This window comes from Tupaia chinensis, unplaced genomic scaffold (genome assembly GCF_000334495.1).
Source record: "Tupaia chinensis unplaced genomic scaffold, TupChi_1.0 Scaffold142716_1, whole genome shotgun sequence".
Classification (NCBI taxonomy): domain Eukaryota; kingdom Metazoa; phylum Chordata; class Mammalia; order Scandentia; family Tupaiidae; genus Tupaia; species Tupaia belangeri.
Genome location: NW_006202562.1, coordinates 2,804,764 through 2,823,262, shown reverse-complemented (window position 1 = coordinate 2,823,262; position 18,499 = coordinate 2,804,764). Strand labels below are relative to the sequence as shown.

Sequence of the window (18,499 nt, the reverse complement as noted above, 5' to 3'; positions counted from 1 at the left end):
AAGCCACTTCCCCCCTGCCATTCCTCCATACTTCATAAAATACAAACAAAACAAAACACAGTAAAGAGTCGGTTTTTATTAGCTTCCATCTTTAAAATTTTTATATTGGTTTAGAACAGAGACCAGGAACTGCAGAAACTTCATGGGTCTTCTACCTGGTGGTGATCCTGGGAGTCGGAGGCTCATGGGTGCTAAATCTATACTCAGGACACTTTCTAGCTTGTCCTCGTTTGTCTCTGAAGCTGCACAGAGCCCATTGCACTCTTTGGTACCCAACAGCCCTTCTAATACCTGAGTTTTCTGTAACTCCCATAGATATTATCTTTTCTGGGAGAAGATCTTGTTTCTATGGTCATTCTCCATGTGAACTGCTTCTTCGATTGCTCACTGGCTTATCTCTTCAATGTGCCTCTCTAGAGGGCTTCCTCTTCCCATCCCTGACATTCAAGACGGCCTGGGCAAGGTAAAGCATTTGGACAACTCCTTTCCCTGAATAGAATCATCTTTCCTCCTAAAATGTGTTGTCACTTTAGCAGCCTACTGTGGCTTCCGTTAAGCTTGCAGCCTGCTCAAATGTAAAGACCCTTCCCCGCCCACACTCCCCATCCTCTGAGCATGCAATTGATTTCATACTTTTACAAACACGGCCTAGGTAGTTATCCACGTTGAATGCCATCTCTTCGGCTTGAGCTTCTTTTTTCTGGTGCAGTAAAATCATTCTGAACTTTGAATCTGTTGTTGATTATATTTTGTGTCCTTCTTGCCACCAGAAAGGAAACTTTCGGAAAAAGGAGTATCTTGAAAGACTAAGAGCATTAACACCACCCCAAACAGCCCTACAGTCGAGTGCAGAAACAGAGACAGTGTAATAACAAAAGACATTCCTGTACTTCTTCTTTCATCCCACTAAAGGAAAGTTTGCGTAGGAAGGATATAGAATATTACATGGCAATGCAGATAACAATGACACAGCCTCACACAATGGGAGCCGGAGCCCATGGGTAACACCATAGCTTCTTTGCCTCTCAGTGAGATGACCCATGGCCTACGACATACTTCCTACTGGAGCAAAACCCAGTTGCCCACAGTAGTGACTGAATGCTGCTGCCTTCCCTCCTTGTTCCCCCCCACCCCACCTAGTGCATTCTGGGACTACCTATCAATAGACCTCTTCCACACTCTTTTTGGTCTCCCTCTTTGCTTCTGGGAAAATGCTATTAAATTAAGACTAGATTCTTTATTGGGCATACGGGTGTACAAGGTAATGCCACTGAATGTCAGGACACTCCAGAAAAATGGATTCCTAAATTCCAATATCCACATAAATTACACTTGAGACCAATGACAGAGCAAAATCTCTCCTTTTGAACTATCCTGCTTGATTTAACACAGTGGAAATTTTGAGTTACAGAATTTATGCCAGATGACGCAGCTTCCCTGCCCTCAGGTATACGGTTTTCAGAACTTTATCCGTCATACAGCAGCAAACCCTCCACGGGCACTTTCACGAGTGGGTGAGGATGATCTGTAAACTGCAGACTGTCCACGAATATGCATCGTCCATGCCTGGAGGGGTTGCTCTCTGATGTCTTTTTGCCTTCTCCCTAAATTATTCAACATGCATTCTCATTTAGATAAATCTGATCCAACCCTCCTCCAAAATATCAAAACTGTGCTTTGCTCTGCTAGTGTTCAGATCAGAGCCAAGATGGCAATGGGAATTTGAGTCACGTTCAGTGGTTTTCATTAGGACTACATTTATCATCCAGTGCTAATGAAACAGGTCCCAGGTGCTTCAAGATTGACACCAGGGATGGGCTGGCCGGCACACTGGTGATGAGGCTGGCACAGAGCCGGTCCACATCGCCACTGGGCAGCACTCTAGCTGGCACCTTTGGTCCCTGGCAAAAGTCCTCATTGCACAGCTGCACATCCCCACAGTCCTCTAACCTAGAAGCACGTCATCGGCAGGTCTCTCCTGCAACACCCTTCTTCCTGAACTGCAGATTCCCATCGACTGCCGACAGTTCTCTAAGCCTGGACTCCCCCTCTTATAAGCAGGTCCATCAAGGAGAGGCCTGTGGTGAGCAATGACTGGCATCATTGTCTTTACCTAGACCTCTTGAGTTTTGAGTTAAACATTGACCTGAAAATTTCCTGGTGAGTAACCTGATTCCTTGGCCTTTTAGTTTTTGTTCTAACTTAAACCAGGACACACCAGCAAAGATGAAGGTGAAAAATAATGGGAGAGGGAAAGGAGCTAAATATTTTCTTTTGCTTTCCCACGTTAATGATGGAAAGGTAAGGCCCCAGTGCAGAGAAAGTTTAGCTGGGGTCTTTCATGATCGAGACCAGAGGCCCATTCCTAAAAGGCACATGTGTCAGAAGTGGGACAGCCTCACAGCAGATGCACTTGAAGCAGGGAGGGCACCAGAACAGGGATGGATGGGATAGGCCTGTCTACTCCCTTTAAAGAAGGGGACGGAGACCTGGTTGCAGTGCCAGGCACTAGCTTGCACTGCTGCTCAGTAGGCTGCAGGCACGTGGGAGGCCCAGGGTGGATTTCAAGTCAGCTCTGAACCACGTGGGTGAGGCAGCGTGGCCCACAGTTTCACACTCACTGACCCCTCTCTCTGAGCTGCAGGAGCTCACATGTCCTCCCAGCAAGGGACCTTGTAGCACTCCTCTTCCCTCCTCTGTGCTACCTACCGAAATGTTTGAAAATGACATCTATAAGAATCCTCCCCTTTTTTTCCTTCCAGAGGGTATATGTGTTTGCTAGAGATAGAAAAAAGAGGTGGGAGAAGGGAACTCCTCCAACAGGAATGGTCACTCTGCAATCTTTTCTCCTCCATTCTCCATCCTGTCAGGATCTGGGGCACACATACACACACATACATGTACCTGATGTGTTTTTGAAGACATCAGGGCTGGGATTCAGACTGTGGTCAGCCATGTGGGATCTGGTTCCTCTAACCTCTATGCTATGGGGCCAACCCTATAAGAATTCTTAATACTGTGGAAAGGACTGAGGATAGTAAAAATGAGAGACAAATCCAGGACAGCAGACTGCACACATACCTCAATCTCTTCCATATGGAAGGGTTGGGAAATTGAGGAATAGCTCGCAGTGATGATTTCTGGAAATGGGAATTATTGGTGCATTCTAATTTGTCATCTATAAACTTGAGTTTTTAGTAGTAAACAAGTGTATCCTGGGACCAGCAGATGGAGTAATGGTTACATCACTGGACTCTCATGTGGTCAACCATGGTTCATATCCCAGACTGGGCAGCCAGAGACTCATTCCAGACACATGTGCATGCATGCCCAAAATCCCAAGGGGAGAATGGAAGAGAAAGGATTATAGCATGGCCATCCTCCTTGGTGGGTGGTGGTGATTTCTCACTTTCTGTCTCTCTGTCTTTCTGTCTCTCTGTGTCCCCTTGCAAAATTCTCTCTCTTAAAAAAAAAAAAAAAAAAAAAAAAGAAAAGATAAAAGATGTGTCCTCTCGCCCAAGCCCAGAAGGGACTAAATCAAGTAAGGTCGTATCTAAAAAGTCTTGTTTTTCAAGACTCACTTCAGTTTAGATGACCTATGTCATACAGAGTGTAACTGTCACCTCCTCCTCATGCTTCCACATGCCACAGACATGACAAGAATAAGTGTTACCGTGAGGCACCACAGTCTCAGCATTGGCAGGCGTGAGAGAACTACAGGTCAGCAGTAGGTATGTCTAAGTCTTGCTTGGCAGGGCATAGGAGGACAGTGACCGAAATAAGAAGGAACACTTGCCCCCCCACCCCCTCCCCCGCGCTCCCTTCTGCCCTAGCAAATTTCACTCCATCATCCACAGCACAGGGAGATGGGGACAGAGAGCTGGCAGGTTCTCCATGCTCATTCATTTTTGTTCTCTTCTTTCCCTTTCTCTTACATATTTCTATTTCTGCCTCATTTCTCCTTGAGGCCAAGGTAAGAGGAGCCCTCTGCTTTCACAGCTGCAATGAATTTAAAGACTTGAATACAGCAGCCTTGGAAAAATGTTCAAACAGGAAGCAGAAGCGCTGGACCCCACCCCAAGAAAGAGGGTGGAAGACAGGGGACAGCTGGTTAGAAATCCTAGGCAGTCACTGAAAGGCAACAGCGATTTCTCATCTGTTAGGACAAGTCCCTGCCTCTTGGAAGAGGCGGGCAGCATTGTCCTCGCTCTGGCTTTCCAAGAAGCCAGGTCTGACACAGAGATTGGAGCACACAGTTTATCTGGGGGATGATAACAGGAAGTAGCGGTGGGGGAGTGAGAGGAGAGGCTGGGAGGGGAAGACAGCTAATGGAGTCTGAATCGCCAGGCAAGGCTCCTCTGTGGGAGCTAATGCTTGGTTCTACTGGAGACATCAGGAAGCCTGGTTGAATCCATTCCTCGGAGCTGTCCCATTTGAGAAGAGAGAGAGCTGGGGCATTTATTCACCACCTCTGCCAGTCACGGGTACAAGAGCAGCTCCTAGGAGTCACTAACTTGCCTGCACTTCCGGCCTGCGCCCAGGGCAGAGCAGGCTCTGGTGGTGAGAGGAAGCGGTCAGGAAAGAAACGCAGCGGCTGGTGGCATTCCATCAGCCAGAGACAGCTCATCCGAGCCCACATCATCCATTCAAACCGCCACACACTTCTGAAGCCTATTTGCATAATTAGTGGTTTTCATTATGAACAATTCCTGGATCGTTAGCAAAGAATTAGATATTCTTCAGCTGAGTTTTTATTATAAAAGATGTTTAATATGGTTTCATTTATAGCACAATTAATCAGGAAAGCCAGTTAACTAGAACTCTGCATCTTCACCATTAAAGACAGAAAGAGACAGCTGGTCAACCCACAGGTCTCCCTACCTCACCAGTGAAAGGGCAATGGATATACTGGGCTCAGAGGTGACCGTGTGGCTGAAATAAGATGACCCTGCCCTAGAACAAGCTCTGCACCACATGGAACAAGCAATCTATAAGTATCGTGGGCACCTGCTTATCTTCTAAATAATTAGAGACAGAAAGCCCTGTCTTTCTCAAAACAAATAATTTGGCTTATCTAATACATTTTTTTACAACTTTATTGAGGTATAATTGACTCATAAATAACTGAACATTTTTAATACTCCAATTTGATGAGGTTGGACATATACAGACACCATGAAACCATCACTGTAATCAAAGCGACTGATTCTTGATACACTTTTCTTCTTCATTCTTTATTTTCAAGAGGCCTCTTTTTTATTTTTTTATTTTTCCCACCAAGGTCACATCAGTTGTGTTTGCACTTTCCAAAGTATAAAATACCAACCTTGAGTGTTTCAGGCTTTCGGGACCAAACGCTGTAATTGACTTAGCTATGTAATTCATTTCAGTATAAAACCCACTATGATATTTCTTCTCTTCCTGACCGTTAAAACGAGGTGTTAGTTACTAAGATCCCCCAGCCACCCTCAACAGAAATGTGAGAAAAGTTAGCTTTTATCAATGAAAGAAAATAAACTAAAAGAGATGTTGGGGGAGGGGAGAAAAAGAAAGCTGAGCTTCCATACTCAACTGAATTTCTTTCCTCTGAAGCCAAATTCCAAATTCTGAAAATGCGGTATCATACTACAAACAACAGATCAGGATTTTAGTAGGCTAGATTGAGATGACCTGAAGTAACACAAAATCCTCCTCTATTTCCTTCTTCGAAGTTGGACGTTTTTCATCTTTCAGTAGTTTTCGAACCTAATTGAGACCGACTGAAAGGAAGTCCAAGCCTCTCCCTCTCCCATGTTTCGAAAGCAGCAGCTTCTGAAAGCACTCTGTTATAAACTATTAACATTATTGATTTCCCAGCCACTGTAAACACTGATGATGTTCCTGTTTGAAATTTGGAAGTACTTAGGTTTAGATAAAAAGAATTTCATGAGCATGATAAGGACATTCTAATGCTAAGAGAGCTCAAGGAAGTGGCTTAATTCTCCCTGTCCACCTTCTTCCTGTTTATAGTAGCGGGGGTACAGAGTTCTGGTCAACTGACTTTCTTGATTAATTGCCCATCGTAATCAAAGCTATACTGAACACCCTTTGTAATAAAAACCCAGTCTAAGAAACTCGAATTCTTCCTTGATGATCTAGAAATGTTCATAATGAAGACCAGCAGTTATGCAAATGGGCTTCAGACCTGTTTGGTGATTTTAACGCATGATTTGGGCTTTGAACGAGTTGTTCTTAGCTGATGGATCATCGAAAAGCCACAGATAACATATTGCCCCAATTTGGGTCTTCTGAAGGGTCATGCAGTATTTATTAGCTGTCCTTAATGTCTTAATATGCCCTTTTTAAAATTTAGAACATTTCCTTTAACTCTTGTGCTAATTATCAGTGAAGAACTTGATGCCTATTTACAGCAATACATACTGTCATGATTGACTCTAGAAGAAAATGGTAATAAAGCGAAGGAAACGTGTTTAGTAACCTGTGCCACAGGAGTTTAATTCTCCCCTGTGTATGACACGGTGATTGGTCGTTCTTTGATCCTGGTGATTGGTCGTTCTTTGATCCTGGCATTATTATTAAACCCGTGAGATCCCTGACCCATTCAAAACAAGGAGGGCTTGTAGGGCAGATCTTCTTGATTTCCAGTCCCCTGATTAGAGCTCATCTCCACTTTCCTTCTTCTTTTCAGTCCACTTCCCAAAGTAAAAGTGTCCTTATGCACTTTCCTGTTAGCTCTTACAATGGTGAAGATTCCAGCTTCACACTGAGGGCCTCGGGCTTGGAGCATGCTACCTCGCTGTCCTGTCGTTTCTGTCTTAATGACCTTCTGTGGTGTAGCAGGATGTTCAGTGAAAGAGAGACAGGACACCGAGGCTTTCACAGGAAAACAGTGATTTATTTGTGTGCTAGCACCAGCTCAGTGGATTCATATCCAAAAGCTGAGCCTGGGATGTCTTGGGGCTCTCCCTTTCCTCTGTTTTAGCTTCTTTATCTCCTATATATGGTTATACACACTTTTACACACTTTTGATTGGATAATTTACGTGTGGCAACTTAGGTGATAAAGTTGCTTACAAAATCATGCACTGGGCCTCTAGGCTGTCAGCTATGCAAGCCCACAAAACTTACCAAGTTGCTGAGTTGCTATGGAGATAGGGCTACAAGGTCAGTAAGGGTTGCTAGGTTGCCATGCGGATAGGGCTACAAGGTCACTACAGACTGCACCTGTGTCTCCAAATTCTAAGCATGCCTGTGGAACCAGCAGTAGCCATAATGGCTATGTCGCTGGACTTCCATGTAGTCGACCGCAGTTCGAGTCCCAGACCCAGTGGCTTAAACTCACGCTGCGGCATGGCCATCCCCCCGGGGGGATGATTTCTCGCTTTCTATCTCTCTCTGTCTTTCTGGCAAGCACACATGCCCTATAGCAAAAACCTCTCCAAAAAAAGAAAAAGAAAAAAAAATTCTAAGCATACCCGTTGTCTTCTTTGGTCCTGGAGGCTCCCGATGCTCCCCCTACTGCAGTGGGATTAAATGTGATGATACTAGAATGTCACTTAGTATATTAGTATTTATATTTTATTCATAAAGAGAGTCTTGTATTGGCATCCCTAAAAGCAGATCTTGAGACAGGGATATGGGACCAAGTAGCTGATCTGGGAGGTGATCCCAGGAAGTGAGACAGGGGAGGGAAGGAAGTTGGAACAGGGTATGTTAATGAGCAGACTACATCTATGGACAAGAGGTTCAATCCTGATGGGCCCTCTGACACACTTGGTAGAATGGACCCCTGAGTCGTCCCATCTGATGTTTGAGGAAGTTGGATTTTAACATGTTAGTTCCTGTCTGTTACTGGTTGAGTAGTTGGTCCCTTGGACACTAGCTCTCCAGCACTTCCCACCTGACACATGGTCAATGGTCCGAGCCTATCTGGGCTGAATGCACCTGAGCGTGTCTTTACATGGTGCTCCAGGTGTCTGCAGCAGATGCAGTGAGTGAGTGGGGAGCTAAGTGCTCAGCACTGTTGTTATCAGGGAATCATCTGCAGGGTTCATGAACCCACAGACTGCAGAGCCTTCTCTCAGAGGGTCCAATCCAGGAGACCCAGGGAGGTGCCGAGAGGTTACACAGATTTCCAGCTGATGTTGATGCTGATGCTGCTGTCCAGGGACCAGTTTTGAGAAACAGTGGCCTAGCAGGTAAAAGTGGGCTTCAGTAGTGTCTGTACAGAGCTTTCCAGAAGAACCTTCAGAGCAAGCAGCCTGTGATGTGGAGAGGTGATGACGCTCAGAGAGGAGAGAGGTGATGAAACAAGAAGAAGTGAGAGGGAACGGATGTGACATCTCTTTTCTCTGGGTTCTTAAAGACTATAATTTCTTGGCCCAGTGGATGAGTTGTGAATTTCCATCCTTGCATATTATCTTCACTTAAGAGGGAGAAAATTATCCAGTGTTTAAAAATCATAGCAGACATGATAGACACAGTGGATCTTAATTTTTTTCCTACAGCCACATATATTGGAACAATCAAGTATAAGACACTCCTTCTAACTGTGCCCGATTTTGACACAAATCTCTAAAATTTTGTGAACTGATAAAGCACTACGCATGCTTATCACTTTTATTCATGGTACAAGTAAAAGAACATGTCTAAAAGTATCTCAGCAGAAAAGGAAGTTAGCGCTCATTTGTAATAGAAGAGTACTTCAAAAAGTTCATAAAAATGTAATTAAAGTACAAGTTTAAAAAATGTTGGTGGAAAATATTCTTGGAATTTATGCATTATGAATAGATTTTTTCATAAAACACGTTTTCCATGAATTTTTGGAAGGCATCTCCTACTGGCAAGTCACCCTGCTCGCCCACTCCAAAAAGCCTTAAGGAGGCCCTTGCATGGGCATCAGATGAGCTCTACAGCTTCTCTGAGAACCCCCAGAATAACTGAGTAAAGGCCGGGCCCACAGCTCTTAACATCCCCGACTCATGCTACATGAGCTTGTGGAGTCTGTGGAAGTCTCAGGTGCTATTTCTTGTCATCACATGTGTCACACACAGCTCTGCCATCAACAGGCAGAACCTGCCCAAGTTCAGTGGCATCCATTGTGGATCCAGGCAAGATGGCCTCCCGAACCACTTTAGCCTTGTGTACCCAAGTCAGGGCCATAAGGGGCCTGCGAGTTTCAGAAATCATCTCCATCTACAGTCGCGTGTCTATTCCCCAAGGTCTTTGGGGGTGGAGGAGGTTGTGAAGAGTGTCCTTCCATCTGTCACTGGAGGATATTTCTGCTGAAAATCTTGACAGCCCAACCCTTTTCTGTACGAGTGATGTAAGTTGCTGTTTCTGGTCTCTGCATCCCTAGGACCTATTTTTGGTACTTGTCAACATAATAGTTAGGCAGCAATGTTGTTAGAATAAAGTCCAAAGTTAGCTCTAATTTTAATGAAGGAAATAATTTCCAAGCATTGGCACTTTTGTGTTAGTTGAGACGCTTTGGGAACATTTCCCATCTGATCGGGATTCACAGGTGTGTGAGGGGAACTGTGCCCAGGACCGCTGGCTCCGTGAGATTAGAAACAAGTGTTTCAATGAGAATGGTTGAGTGTTCTCTTTAGTAATATGAATTTCAAATTGCAATGAGTAACCCATGGAGCATGGAGGGGTAAGGAAGTGAAGGTTATTTTTCCACCAAGTCAACCGCACTGGGTGCAGCTCCCTGCAGCATGAGCGTCCTGGGGCTTCCTGCCTTCCCTGCATGTCAGTGCGCACCTCTGTAAACCGGCGGTAGCTGCAGGCAGTCACTGGGGCTGGCAGAAGGAAACCTTCAGCAAGTATGGGAATGGAGAGTTTCTTGGTGGGGGTGAAGGGAGCTACAGGTCTGGAGTTACAGCACTTAATCTACTTTAATTGTCCACTTCTAAAATTCAGAGTAGTTTCACTTTTTAAGAGAATAATAAATGATAGTTGGGAGAAGTTTTGTCTGGAAGTAGAATGCAAAGTGGATTAGAGTAGGTAAATATTGGCTGTGCAGAAGTAGAAAGAGAGGAGTCAGTGAAGGTCTGGGAGACAGGGACAGCAAAGGACTGGAGGACTGGAGTGGACAAGATAGGATGGCAGGACATGGAGTGATTGCATTTAGGAAGGGAGAAGGGGGTGGGGAATCAAGGATAAGTCTCAGAACTTTAGACTGGACAGATGGACCAGGTGGGAAGCAGGGAGGCTTGGACTCTGGATCCGCTGCAGCTCCTGGTACATACTCTGTGTGCCCTCAGGCGATCCCCAACACCATGTGCATAACCTCTAGGTTCTCGTTGCTTTCATGAACACGTGGAGATATACCCTCCTTTACCCCAACCTCTTTATGCCTCTAAACACCACTCTACCTACTCTAATCCACTTTGCATTCTACTTCCAGACAAAACTTCTCCCAACCATCATTTATTATTCTCTTATAAAGTGAAACTACTCTGAATTTTAGAAGTGGACAATTAAAGTAGATTAAGTGCTGTAACTCCAGACCTGTAGCTCCCCTTCACCCCCACCAAGAAACTCTCCATTCCCATACCTAAAATTCAGAGTAGTTTCACTTTTTAAGAGAATAATAAATGATAGTTGGGAGAAGTTTTGTCTGGAAGTAGAATGCAAAGTGGATTAGAGTAGGTAAATATTGGCTGTGCAGAAGTAGAAAGAGAGGAGTCAGTGAAGGTCTGGGAGACAGGGACAGCAAAGGACTGGAGGACTGGAGTGGACAAGATAGGATGGCAGGACATGGAGTGATTGCATTTAGGAAGGGAGAAGGGGGTGGGGAATCAAGGATAAGTCTCAGAACTTTAGACTGGACAGATGGACCAGGTGGGAAGCAGGGAGGCTTGGACTCTGGATCCGCTGCAGCTCCTGGTACATACTCTGTGTGCCCTCAGGCGATCCCCAACACCATGTGCATAACCTCTAGGTTCTCGTTGCTTTCATGAACACGTGGAGATATACCCTCCTTTACCCCAACCTCTTTATGCCTCTAAACACCACTCTACCTACTCTAATCCACTTTGCATTCTACTTCCAGACAAAACTTCTCCCAACCATCATTTATTATTCTCTTATAAAGTGAAACTACTCTGAATTTTAGAAGTGGACAATTAAAGTAGATTAAGTGCTGTAACTCCAGACCTGTAGCTCCCCTTCACCCCCACCAAGAAACTCTCCATTCCCATACTTGCTGAAGGTTTCCTTCTGTCAGCCCCAGTGACTGCCTGCAGCTACCGCCGGTTTACAGAGGTGCGCACTGACATGCAGGGAAGGCAGGAAGCCCCAGGACGCTCATGCTGCAGGGAGCTGCACCCAGTGCGGTTGACTTGGTGGAAAAATAACCTTCACTTCCTTACCCCTCCATGCTCCATGCACCTCTCCAAGGTCCCTCATGGGGATGAACCTCCTTTTTTCATAGTAATAGATTATGTGATTACAATCCTCTACTCATTCCCTTTTCTTCCCTCTCTTATTCTCCACTGTTTGCCTGGTATTCCCTAGAATCATTTCAGTCTCAGAGTCTGCTTCTAGGGGAAGCTAACCTGAGATGTGAGAACTGAAAGAGACCCATGGTCTGGGGCTAGTAGACAGTAAAATTATCCCAGAGAAAGGAGACCAAAGATGAACTCCAAAAGGTGAGGAGGAATCAGGCCACCATAGCAATGAAGTGCTGGAGGGGATACAGGAATAATGTTAAAGACCTGGCAGGCTGAGAGCTGTGACTTATTTGAGGGAAACTTGAGAATCTCTTAGAAAGTAGTTTGCTAGAATTCTGCTGCAGTAGCAAGTGCAGGGAAGTGAAAGGTAAAAGCTGAGATGGACCAGTGGACAGGGACTATAACCTAAGGCGGTGGGAGCTGTGTTCTTTATACGAAAGGAAGTGGGAAGTCATAGAAGGGGGTCAAATGGGAAAGGACATGATCATACCGACACTTCAGAAAGATTTCTACCTACAGACTGGATAGCAGATTAAAGTGAGGGCAGGACTAGAGGCCGTAAGACCAATTAAGAAGCTCTCATAGCTATGCAGGCAAGAAACAATGGATGTGGCACTGGGAATGAATTAGGTGGATAGATCTGCAGATTATGTGGACAGTGGAAATGAAAGAACTTGTGCTTGACTAGAAGTGCTGGTGGTAGGAGAAGGAGGGACCCAGAACGACCTAAAACTGAGGCTTGAGCAATTAAATGAACAATGTCTCTGTTCACTGAGTAAGGGGTTGAACTGGGGGGAAAAGTAGGGGGAAAAGATGGTGGGTTTAGTTTGATGCTTCACATATTTGAGTTGCTGTAGATATATAAATAGAAATACTGAGTTTGTGGGATTAGAGGAGTCTGAAGTTTAGGAGAGGGGACAGTTGAGTTTGAAAATAACTTGCATGCAGATGCTAAATGAAAACATCAAAGAGGACGAAATGCTTCTGGGAAACATTAGGGTTCATTTTAGCAGGGAGTGAGAGAATGTAAGAGCCAGAAGAATCATGAGAACAGCAATATTTAATGAGTGGGTGAGCATCAACAAAGGAGGCTGTTGTAGCCCCTGTTTCTGTTGCTAACTGAATTCCATAGACTGGGTAATTTATAAAGAATAAAAGTTTATTCAGTTCATGGTTTGGAGGTTCAGAATTAAGGGGTTGCATCGGGCGATGGCTTTCTTGCTGGTGGGGACCCCCAGCAGAGTCCTGAACCAGTGTAGGGAACCACATGGTGAGAGGGCAAGTGTGTGTCTGGTGTCTCTCTCTGTACTTGTTCAAATGCATACTCACCCATGGAGGCCTCATCCTATCTAGATCTAATCACCTCCCATAAGCCCCACCACTTAATACCACAATCAGATTAGGTTTCCACCCTGTTAGTCTCAACTAATTTTCAACACATAAATTGTAGGGAGATGCACTCAAATCATAGCAGATGTCAAGTGGAAATGGCCAGAGAGGTGAGAGAAAAACCAGAACATGAGAATGCCACAAAGGACAAGAGAAGAAACAGTCAGGCAAATGCCATGACCAAGTTGAACTAAAGACTGAAAACTCTATGCTGGATTTCATGGCAAGATCTTTTATGACTTGGGAAGAAGTTTTCATCAGGTGGCAGAGACACAAGATGGTTGCCAAGTGACTGGGTATGAATACAAAGGAAGCAGAGCAAGTGCAGACAACTCTTTCTAGAAGTTTGACTGTGAAGGAACTGAGGAAGATAGAGTAATGGAGAAAATGTTGACTTTTAAGAGCTCAGAAGTTAATTCTGTGTTATGACAAAGGCCATTATAGGAACACAGAAGATTACTGGAGTAAAAATCACAGAAACTGGTGGAATCCATTTATAAAGGTATGCAAAGATGAGTCTACAATTGTAAGTTTGAGGTCAGCCCTGTGGCCCAGTGGTTAAGGGAGCCAGAACACACATGGCCAGCCACAGTTTGAACCTGGGCCCCAGCAGCTTGAAAAACACACTGAACATGGGTGCATGCATGTCCCAAATCCTGACAGGATGGAGAAATGGAGGGGAAGGAATTGTGGCATGAGCAATCCCATCACAGGGTGCTTTCTTCTTCTCCCTTTTTCTGTCTCTTCTCTCTCTGGCAAATGCATATGACCTCTGGCAATTAAAAAATAATTAAACCTGTTTTGGAAGACAAGAGCTGGCCTATCTGAGAGTCATTGACACAGAGAAGGCCATGATGCTGGAGAGTGAGCTGGACACTAAGAGAAACCCTGGCCTAGGAAGATGCTATCTCCAGTGTAAGAATTCTGGGACGTAGGAAGCAGAATTTATTATCTATTTATTCAAGGCCATCATTGGTGCCAGACACTGTGGCGAGTCTACAGTAATTGAAGGAGAGGATGTGAAGAGAAATCTCTGCCGAGACTGATAACAGACAGCTGGAGGAGTTGGAAGAAGTTCCTAGAAAACACATGCACATACTCCAGGTGAGAAGGGAGGGGACCAGAGCTGCATCCAGCTGAGGATGGCTATGTCTGCAAGTCTGAGCCAAATCCATACATGCTCCCTGCCCTTTTCGCCTTCTTCATCTCACCTTTATACTCCTCTGTTTCGCTTCCACTTTCAACTTTGATCCTCTAATGTGAAACCTTTGACCTCTGCTCCTAAGGGATACCATCAATTTGACAGATGAGGCCTGGTCCCTGCCCAAGGCCTCAGTAACCAGCAGGCTCACATTTGGCCATCCCTTACTATAGCCTCCTACTAGCGACTCGTAGGTGCCCTCATTATCCCACAAAACTATGGACCACCAATTCCCAAATTCCTGTGTTAGTCTCTTTCCTGATTGATCTATTAAGATTGAACTCATTGTTCCTTTTCTGTAACCATCAACACCACCACAATTGCTATAACTTATTATAATAGTCACTCCTGGTTTACTACAAATCAAATCACCAAAACAGTTCAGCTCAGGGCAGCGGGTGGCATAGTGGTTAAGGTGCTGGACTCCCATGTGGTTAACTGCAGTTCAAGTCAAGGACCCAGCAGCTTGACACTCACACTGAACACTTGCTTGTGCATGTCCAAAATCCCGAGAGGAGAATGGAGGAGGAGGGTTTGTGGTATGGCCATCACCCTGGCGAGGGAGGTGATTTCTCACTTTCTGTCTCCCTGTCTCTCTATGACTCTCCAATGAGTGTCCTTGTTCCATAGCAGGAAAATACCTTTTTTTTTTTTTTTTTCGGAGAGGTTTTTGCTATAGGGCACATGTGCTCACTGGACAGACAGAGACAGACAGAAACACAGAAAGCGAGAAATCACCCCCAAGGGGGGTGAGGGTGGCCACAGCGCAATCCCTTCTCCTCCATTCTCCTCTTGGGATCTTGGGCACAAACGCACATGCACCCGGTGTGAGTTTAAGCCACTGGGTCTGGGACGTGAACCGCAGTCGACTACGTGGGAGTCCAGCAACATAGCCATTATGCTAACTGCTGATCCCAAGCAGGAAAATATCTTTTTAAAAAAAAGAAAAAGAAAGAAAGAAAAGAAACAACTAAGCCCATAGGTAATGCCAGGGGAAGGAAGAAGGTGTGGGTGGGGCCAAAGTGGAATGTATCCTCAGGGTAACAAGTGCCCAGGACAGTTTCTTAGTTATTACATTAACAGGACTATTTCCAAGTCAACCGTCATCACAGAGAAATGTAAGTTAGTTGACCTTCACCATGTTTCTTAAGTCCTCTTATTTTCTGATAAAGTCACATTAATTACCCACATTGTCCTGCCCTTTCCTGAAGGTTTGCCGTACCTCACTTTAGAAGTTAACTGCCTTTGGGACCAGCAGTTAGCGTAATGGCTATGTCGTTGAACTCCCATGTAGCCAACCGCGATTTGAGTCCTGGACCCAGTGGCTTAAACTCACGCCAGGCACGTGTGCTTGCGTGCCCAAGATCCCGAGAGGAGAATGGAGGAGAAGGGATTGTGGCATGGCCATCCCCCCAGGGGGTGATTTCTCGCTTTCTGTCTCTCTGTCTCTCTCTGTCTTTCTGGCGAGCGCACACGCCCTATAGCAAAAACCCCTCCAAAAAAAAAAAAAAAAGAGAAGTTACCTTCCTTTGCCACGAGTACAGCTATCCTTCGTCTAAGAAGTTAACTACCTCTGCCACGAGTACAGCTATCCTTCGTCTGAGCTTAGGATGAACTTAACTGCCTAATGCAGATGTATTTTTATTGTCTAAGAAACTGCCATCTGAGATGACAAGAATACAGACTAAAATGCTTAGCAGAATTTATTTATTCAAAATTACTGTTGGTGCCAGACATTGCACTCAGTCTTGAGATGAAGGAGAGGATAAATGTGGATATAATCTCTCTCTATCTGTGAGAAACTGGCAGGGAGAAAGACATTTATTTAAAAACTCACATCACAATACAGTCTGTGTTATGATAGAGTTGAGCATAAACTTTTTTGGGGGAAACATACTAAAAATGTTGTACTTTTACTGATAATAAAAATCGTAATTTGAATGAAAAATTTTCAGGGACCAGCAGTCAACATAATGGCTATGTCCCTGGACTCCCATGTAGTCAACTGTGGTTCACGTCCCGGACCTGGTGGCTTAAAACTCACGCTGGGCACGTGCACGTGTGTGCCCAAGATCCCAAGAGGAGAATGGAGGAGAAGAGACTGCGGCATGGCCATCCCCCTGGGGGGTGATTTCTCGCTTTCTCTCTCTCTGTCTCTCTCTGTCTGGCTGGCGAGTGCACACACCCTATAGCAAAAACCTCTCCAAAAAAAAAGAAAAATTTTCAGAAATTATGAGAAACAAATTTTAGTATAAAACCAACTGTATTTTGATAAGTCCTGAGTTTTTTTTTCTTTCTTTCTTTTTTATTGAGTACATAATATGTGTAAAACACTATATGGGATTCTTTGGATTAAAAAAAAAAAAATTGATGGCTCACGCTGCCTCCCTAGGTGAGAATGCTCAGGTTGGGTTTCCCGCTGAGGCGGTTCGGAGCAGGACCAGGAGCTCGGGCCTGTGTTTGGCTCCCTTGTGCCACCGAGATGCCTAAGAAAGCTGGTATGACGAACAAGGGGAAAAGCCAGGACAAGGAACCAGAGAGATCACCTCCTCTCATAGCTCCAGTGGCTGTCGATCCTAAAGGCTGTGTCACCATAGCCATTCACGTGAAACCTGGCTCCAAGCAGAACGCGGTAACAGATCTGACGACCGAAGCTGTAAATGGTCGCTATCGCAGCTCCTCCAGCAGGAGAGGCCAACGCTGAGCTCTGCCCATACCTGTCCAAGGTCCTAGAACTCAGGAAGAGTGACGTGGTTTTGGATAAGGGTGGTAAATCTCCAGAAAAGGGGGTAAATTGTTAGGCTTCTACAACTCCAGGAGAAGTCTTGGATAAATTAAAAAAGGAAGCTGAAAAAAAAAAATAAAGCCAGAAATGAAAAATACATCCTCAAGAAATTTTTTTATGGCTGTTAAATAGGATCATGTATTTGAATACACAGACCCCCCCCCCGAGGGGGAATATCAATGTATGTATTTTAATAAGAATAAGACTCAAAGGAGACATTTAAAAAGTATGCTACATTGAGTAAGGCTCTAAAAAATCCCTGAGCCCAAACAGTCTGGAACATGTTACTCTGAATTCACAGCATTACAAAATAACAGCGCTGGAAAGGGTATTCAAGATGATCTGATTTAACTTCTTTCATTCTGTGGTGGCGCTTCTGGTAGCCAGAAGTTGGAAGAATTATTCAAGATCACACTGTGGAGGATGGCAACCAGAACCCTGATCCCTTGACTCTTAGTTTACTGTATTTTATCCTGATTGTAAATTAAATGACAGTATTCCCACAAAAAAATATTGATGAACAATCTTAGTGACCAAAGAATATATAGTAAATACCAGTTCAAAATAAAAAATAACCTACATTTTGGATTGATTCTGTAAAAAATTGCTTTAAGAATAAAAATAATGTGAAAAATATTATTGGTTATCTTTGAGATCCTACATTGCATAGCAATGATTATTCAGTTAATTAATTTTATATATAATACTGTCTATTACATAGCCTATAAATAGACAATATATTCAGTTTAATTCACTATACTGAAATGTTAAAGGCTAACTCTGAGATCCCATATCACACTCACTAAATAATAAGCTTTTTATTTTGAATTAATTTTAGATTTACACAAATATTATAGACAGGGCAGTGACTTCTGGTATCCCCTCCTGACAGCATTCCCTAATAGTAACATGTTCACTGTGGTACACTTGTCAAAACTAAGAATTTAACATCGGTACATGATTAACCAAATTCCACATCTCATTTGAATTTCACCAGTCTTATGCCAATATTCTTTTTCTACTCCAGAATCAACCTAAGATCTCCTGTTGGATTTAGCTGTTCTACTTCCTTAGTCTGTTATAATTTCTCAGCCTTTCACATTTTTCATAAACTTGACGATTTTGAATCGTGTGGGTCAGATATTTTATGTATTGTACCTCACTTTGAGTTTCCTCATGTTTGGCTCATAATTAGACTGGGACTATGGGTTTGGGGGAAGATTGTGAATGGGTGGAGCCACCCTACTGCGTCACATCACCAGGTTCGTGACATCAGCATGACTTGCTGCTGCTGCATTAACCTTGATCACTTGGTTAAGGTGATGTCTGTGGTCTCTTCTATTGAGTTATTCATTTTTTTTCTTTCCATACACTACTCTTTGAAAGTGAGGGACCAGTAGTTAGTGTAATGGCTATGTCGCTGGACTCCCACATAGTCGACCGCGGTTTGGGTCCTGGACCCGGTGGCTTGAAACATGCCAGGCGCATGTGTGTGCATGCCCAAGATCCCGAGAGAAGAATGGAAGAGAAGGGATTGCGGCATGGCCAACCCCCTGGGGGGTGATTTCTCGCTTTGTGTCTCTCTGTCTCTCTGTCTCTCTCTGTCTGGCAAAAGCATGCGCCCTATAGCAAAAAACTTCTCCAAAAAAAAAAAAAAGAGAGAGA

The 18,499-nt window shown here is 44.3% G+C and overlaps 1 pseudogene; it reads left to right on the top strand.

The window, feature by feature from the left end:
• The first annotated feature begins 16,528 nt into the window (after positions 1-16,528).
• On the top strand, positions 16,529-16,901 carry LOC106733290 (UPF0235 protein C15orf40-like; annotated as a pseudogene).
• Positions 16,902-18,499: the final 1,598 nt, after the last annotated feature.